Source organism: Oncorhynchus clarkii, chromosome 10, assembly GCF_045791955.1.
Source record: "Oncorhynchus clarkii lewisi isolate Uvic-CL-2024 chromosome 10, UVic_Ocla_1.0, whole genome shotgun sequence".
In the NCBI taxonomy this organism is placed as follows: Eukaryota; Metazoa; Chordata; class Actinopteri; order Salmoniformes; family Salmonidae; genus Oncorhynchus; species Oncorhynchus clarkii.
The window spans coordinates 70,895,272-70,902,771 of record NC_092156.1 but is presented as its reverse complement, the minus strand read 5'-3'; positions in this window follow the sequence as shown (position 1 = coordinate 70,902,771).

The following is a 7,500-nucleotide window of genomic DNA, read 5'->3' as shown; positions in this document are numbered from 1 at the left end:
GTATCGTTATCTGGACGTGTGTGTGTGTGTGTTCTGACAGACGGTCTTATGATCTGGATGTGTGTGTGTGTGTGTGTGTGTGTGTGTGTGTGTGTGTGTGTGTGTGTGTGTGTGTGTGTGTGTGTGTGTGTGTGTGTGTGTGTGTGTGTGCGTGTGTGTGTGCGTGTGTGTGTGTGTGTGCGTACGTGTGTTCTGACAGATGGTCTTATTATCTGGATGTGTGTGTGTGTGTGTGTGTGTGTGTGTGTGTGTGTGTGTGTGTGTGTGTGTGTGTGTGTGTGTGTGTGTGTGTGTGTTCAGACAGACGACCTCGTTACCTGGATGGGACCCAGCTGCTCCTGATGTAATTTTCCCAGTAGAACGAGTCCTTGTTCATTATGGATCAAATGGTGGACAACAGGTGTTTTTGGGAATGTAAATTAACACTTCCTATTGGACCAGCTCATCAGATGACACTATCTCTACTGCACTCCACACTTCCCTTATGTAGGAAAAGGAGGGCCGAACAGGCCCCCATTAACATCGATGGGACTGTAGTGGAGCGGGTCGAGAGTTTCAAGTTCCTTGGTGTCCACATCACCAATGAACTATCATGGTCCAAACACACCAAGACAGTCATGAAGAGGGCAAGACAACACCTTTTCCCCCTCAGGAGACTGAAAAGATTTGGCATGGGTCCCCAGATCCTCAAAAAGTTCTACAGCTGCACCATCGAGAGCATCCTGACTGGTTGCATCACTGCCTGGTATGGCAACTGATCGGTATCTGACGTAAGGCACTACAGAGGGTAGTGTATACGGCCCAGTACATCACTGAGGCTGAGCTTCCTGCCATCCAGGACCTCTATACCAGGCGGTGTCAAAGGAAGGCCCAAAAAAGTGTCAAAGACTCCAGTCATCCAAATCATAGACTGTTCTCTCTGCTACCGCATGGCAAGCGGTACCGGAGTGCCAAGTCTGAGATCAAAAGGCTCAGCTTCTACTCCCAAGCCATCAGACTGCTTAACAATTATTCAAATGGCCACTATTTACAGTGCCTTACAAAAGTTTTCACCCCCCATGGCATTTTTCCTATTTTGTTGCATTACAAACTGTAATATAATTTTAATTTTAATTTGGATTTTATGTAATGGACACATAAAAGTCCACATTGGTGAATTGAAATTTAAAAAAATACTTGTTTCAAACAATCGAAAAAATAAAAAAACGAAAAGTGGTGAGTGCATATGTATTCACCCCCTTTGCTATGAAGCCGCTAAATATGATCTGGTTCAACCAATTACCTTCAGAACTCAAATAATTTGTTAAATAAAGTCCAGCTGTGTGCAATCTAAGTGTCACATGATCAGTCACATGATCTCAGTATATATGCATCTGTTCTGAAAGGCCACAGATTACGTAACACCACCAAGCAAGTGGCACTATGAAGACCAAGGAGCTTTCCAAACAGGTCAGGGACAAAGTTGTGGAGAAGTACATATCAGGGTTGGGTTATAAAAAAAGATCTGAATCTTTGAACGTCCCACAGAGCGTATATTAAATCCATTATAATAAAATGGAAAGAATATGGCACCACAATAAACCTGCCAAGAGAGGGCCGCCACCCACCAAAACTCACGAACCAGACAATGAGGGCATTAATCAGAGGCAACAAGGAGACCAAAATGTTTAAAAACCTCTTTGGCTAGGGGGCAGTATTTTGATGTCCGGATGAAAAGCGTGCCCAAAGTAAACTGCCTGTTACTTAGGCCCAGAAGCTATGATATGCATATAATTGGTAGATTTGGATAGAAAACACTCTAAAGTTTCTGAAATTGTTAACATCTATGAATATAACAGAACTGATATGGCAGGCGAAACCCCGAGGACAAACCACCCCCAAAAAAATCAATTTTCATCCTACCACTGTTTCCAATGGCTGTCATTTTTATCATCAGGCAAAAAATACTCCCAGATTGCAGTTCCTAGGGCTTCCACGATGTCAACAGTATTTAGAAAGAGTTTTCATGCTTGTTTTAGGAAAAATAAGCTAGAAATTGTAGTTTTTCTAGGAGAGCGCGTTCTTTGTTGTTTATCTCCGGTAAAGACAATAACGATTCTCCGTCTTAAAATGTATTGTTTATTTACGTATTAGGGTAACCGAGGTTTGATTATAAACGTTGTTTGACCTGTTTGGAGAAGTTTACTGGTACCGTTTGGGATTAATTTTGTATGTATTTTGATGGAAGGAAACTGGGTGGATTATTGACTGAAGCGCGCCAGATAAACTGAGTTTTTGGGGATATAAAGGAGGACATTATCAAACAAAAGGACCATTTGTGATGTATCTGGGACCTTTTGGAGTGCCAACAGAAGAAGATCATCAAAGGTAAGCCATTTCTTATATTGCTATTTCTGACTTTCGTGGCGCACCTGCTTTGTTGAAATATGTTTTTCATGGATTTGTATGCGGGGTGCTGTCCTCAGATAATCGCATGGTGTGTTTTTGCCGTAAAGCCTTTTCGAAATCTGACACAGCGGCTGGATTAACAAGAAGTTAAGCTTTATTTTGATGCATAACACATGTGTTTTCATGAATGTTAAATATTTATATTTTTTCAATTTGTATTTCGCGCTCTGCAATTTCACCGGATGTTGTCGAGGCCATAATTAACATCCATAATTTTTCTGATTATTTATTTGTATTGCGCGTCCTCCAAGTTCCCCGGAAGTTGTCGACAGGTGCACGTCTAACCCCAAGTTCCCCGGAAGTTGTCGACAGGTGCACGTCTAACCCCAAGTTCCCCGGAAGTTGTCGACAGGTGCACGTCTAACCCCAAGTTCCCCGGAAGTTGTCGACAGGTGCACGTCTAACCCCAATTTCCAGGGTGTAAGGCAACACAACACAGACACACACTTGGAAAAATACCAAGTGGGTGAATACTTTCACAAGCCACTGTACATTGACCCCCTTTGTTTTTACACTGCTGCTACTCTGTGGTGATGATGATGATCATGGCGATATTAATGATGAGGATGATGATGTTGGTGATGAAGGTGGTGATGATGATGACGATATTAATGATGATGATGATGATAGTGGTGATGAAGATGGTGGTGATGAGGATGATGATGATATTAATATTAATGATGTTGACGATGATATTAATGATGATATTAATGATGATGGTGATGATGATGATGAAGGTGGTGAGGATTTTTCCCATTTGTCCCTTCTCTTCACTTTCCGTGTCCTCCCTTCATCTCTTCCTTCCCTGCCTCATCTCTTCCTTCCCTGCCTCATCTATTCCCTCCCTCCCTGCCTCATCTCTTCCTTCCCTGCCTCATCTATTCCCTCCCTTCCTGCCTCATCTCTTCCTTCCCTGCCTCATCTCTTCCTTCCCTGCCTCATCTATTCCCTCCCTCCCTGCCTCATCTCTTCCTTCCCTGCCTCATCTCTTCCTTCCCTGCCTCATCTATTCCCTCCCTCCCTGCCTCATCTCTTCCCTCCCTGCCTCATCTCTTCCCTCCCTGCCTCATCTCTTCCCTCCCTGCCTCATCTCTTCCCTCCCTGCCTCATCTATTCCCTCCCTCCCTGCCTCATCTCTTCCCTCCCTGCCTCATCTCTTCCCTCCCTGCCTCATCTCTTCCCTCCCTCCTGTGATACTTCCATCTATGTTTAGTAGAGGCAGACCAACAAACTCCACCTCCCAAATGTTTACAGATGAAGCATTATCAGGCACCCAAGCATGAAGACACCAAATGGACTACTTGACTTCATTTTGGCCAGTTATCTGTATTTTCAGGGACACACCATTGGCTATCCTGATTTTCTGCTCTCTTAAAAACATCAGAGAAAATTGGTTAGTGAGAAAATCCATAAAAACAATATATTAGCCTATTCAGTAAATGATGTACTGAAAGTAAATAACACACACACACACACACACACACACAAACACACACACAAACACTCATTCATAACTATATTCTCAATCAATCATATTGATTTGATTGATTACTATGCACCTCCAGATATAAGGTGTGTGTGTGTGTGTGTGTGTGTGTGCGCGTGTGTGTGTGTGTGTGTGTGTGTGTGTGTGTGTGTGTGTGTGTGTGTGTGTGCGTGCGTGCGTGCGTGCGTGCGTGCGTGCGCGTGCGTGTGTGTGCGTGTGCGCGCGCGTGTGTGCGTGTGTGTGTGTGTGTGTTCAGACAGACAACCTCGTTACCTGGATGGGACCCAGCTGCTCCTGATGTAATTTTCCCAGTAGAACGAGTCCTTGTTCATTATGGATCAAATGGTGGACAACAGGTGTTTTTGGGAATGTAAATTAACACTTCCTATTGGACCAGCTCATCAGATGACACTATCTCTACTGCACTCCACACTTCCCTTTCCCACCTGGAAAAATGGGAAACCTATGTACTGTATGTAGGAAAAGGAGGGCCGAACAGGCCCCCATTAACATCGATGGGACTGTAGTGGAGCGGGTCGAGAGTTTCAAGTTCCTTGGTGTCCACATCACCAATGAACTATCATGGTCCAAACACACCAAGACAGTCATGAAGAGGGCAAGACAACACCTTTTCCCCCTCAGGAGACTGAAAAGATTTGGCATGGGTCCCCAGATCCTCAAAAAGTTCTACAGCTGCACCATCGAGAGCATCCTGACTGGTTGCATCACTGCCTGGTATGGCAACTGATCGGTATCTGACGTAAGGCACTACAGAGGGTAGTGTATACGGCCCAGTACATCACTGAGGCTGAGCTTCCTGCCATCCAGGACCTCTATACCAGGCGGTGTCAAAGGAAGGCCCAAAAAAGTGTCAAAGACTCCAGTCATCCAAATCATAGACTGTTCTCTCTGCTACCGCATGGCAAGCGGTACCGGAGTGCCAAGTCTGAGATCAAAAGGCTCAGCTTCTACTCCCAAGCCATCAGACTGCTTAACAATTATTAAAATGGCCACTATTTACAGTGCCTTACAAAAGTTTTCACCCCCCATGGCATTTTTCCTATTTTGTTGCATTACATCCTGTAATATAATTTTAATTTTAATTTGGATTTTATGTAATGGACACATAAAAGTCCACATTGGTGAATTGAAATTTAAAAAAATACTTGTTTCAAACAATCGAAAAAATAAAAAAACGAAAAGTGGTGAGTGCATATGTATTCACCCCCTTTGCTATGAAGCCGCTAAATATGATCTGGTTCAACCAATTACCTTCAGAACTCAAATAATTTGTTAAATAAAGTCCAGCTGTGTGCAATCTAAGTGTCACATGATCAGTCACATGATCTCAGTATATATGCATCTGTTCTGAAAGGCCACAGATTACGTAACACCACCAAGCAAGTGGCACTATGAAGACCAAGGAGCTTTCCAAACAGGTCAGGGACAAAGTTGTGGAGAAGTACATATCAGGGTTGGGTTATAAAAAAAGATCTGAATCTTTGAACGTCCCACAGAGCGTATATTAAATCCATTATAATAAAATGGAAAGAATATGGCACCACAATAAACCTGCCAAGAGAGGGCCGCCACCCACCAAAACTCACGAACCAGACAATGAGGGCATTAATCAGAGGCAACAAGGAGACCAAAATGTTTAAAAACCTCTTTGGCTAGGGGGCAGTATTTTGATGTCCGGATGAAAAGCGTGCCCAAAGTAAACTGCCTGTTACTTAGGCCCAGAAGCTATGATATGCATATAATTGGTAGATTTGGATAGAAAACACTCTAAAGTTTCTGAAATTGTTAACATCTATGAATATAACAGAACTGATATGGCAGGCGAAACCCCGAGGACAAACCACCCCCAAAAAAATCAATTTTCATCCTACCACTGTTTCCAATGGCTGTCATTTTTATCATCAGGCAAAAAATACTCCCAGATTGCAGTTCCTAGGGCTTCCACGATGTCAACAGTATTTAGAAAGAGTTTTCATGCTTGTTTTAGGAAAAATAAGCTAGAAATTGTAGTTTTTCTAGGAGAGCGCGTTCTTTGTTGTTTATCTCCGGTAAAGACAATAACGATTCTCCGTCTTAAAATGTATTGTTTATTTACGTATTAGGGTAACCGAGGTTTGATTATAAACGTTGTTTGACCTGTTTGGAGAAGTTTACTGGTACCGTTTGGGATTAATTTTGTATGTATTTTGATGGAAGGAAACTGGGTGGATTATTGACTGAAGCGCGCCAGATAAACTGAGTTTTTGGGGATATAAAGGAGGACATTATCAAACAAAAGGACCATTTGTGATGTATCTGGGACCTTTTGGAGTGCCAACAGAAGAAGATCATCAAAGGTAAGCCATTTCTTATATTGCTATTTCTGACTTTCGTGGCGCACCTGCTTTGTTGAAATATGTTTTTCATGGATTTGTATGCGGGGTGCTGTCCTCAGATAATCGCATGGTGTGTTTTTGCCGTAAAGCCTTTTCGAAATCTGACACAGCGGCTGGATTAACAAGAAGTTAAGCTTTATTTTGATGCATAACACATGTGTTTTCATGAATGTTAAATATTTATATTTTTTCAATTTGTATTTCGCGCTCTGCAATTTCACCGGATGTTGTCGAGGCCATAATTAACATCCATAATTTTTCTGATTATTTATTTGTATTGCGCGTCCTCCAAGTTCCCCGGAAGTTGTCGACAGGTGCACGTCTAACCCCAAGTTCCCCGGAAGTTGTCGACAGGTGCACGTCTAACCCCAAGTTCCCCGGAAGTTGTCGACAGGTGCACGTCTAACCCCAAGTTCCCCGGAAGTTGTCGACAGGTGCACGTCTAACCCCAATTTCCAGGGTGTAAGGCAACACAACACAGACACACACTTGGAAAAATACCAAGTGGGTGAATACTTTCACAAGCCACTGTACATTGACCCCCTTTGTTTTTACACTGCTGCTACTCTGTGGTGATGATGATGATCATGGCGATATTAATGATGAGGATGATGATGTTGGTGATGAAGGTGGTGATGATGATGACGATATTAATGATGATGATGATGATAGTGGTGATGAAGATGGTGGTGATGAGGATGATGATGATATTAATATTAATGATGTTGACGATGATATTAATGATGATATTAATGATGATGGTGATGATGATGATGAAGGTGGTGAGGATTTTTCCCATTTGTCCCTTCTCTTCACTTTCCGTGTCCTCCCTTCATCTCTTCCTTCCCTGCCTCATCTCTTCCTTCCCTGCCTCATCTATTCCCTCCCTCCCTGCCTCATCTCTTCCTTCCCTGCCTCATCTATTCCCTCCCTTCCTGCCTCATCTCTTCCTTCCCTGCCTCATCTCTTCCTTCCCTGCCTCATCTATTCCCTCCCTCCCTGCCTCATCTCTTCCTTCCCTGCCTCATCTCTTCCTTCCCTGCCTCATCTATTCCCTCCCTCCCTGCCTCATCTCTTCCCTCCCTGCCTCATCTCTTCCCTCCCTGCCTCATCTCTTCCCTCCCTGCCTCATCTCTTCCCTCCCTGCCTCATCTATTCCCTCCCTCCCTG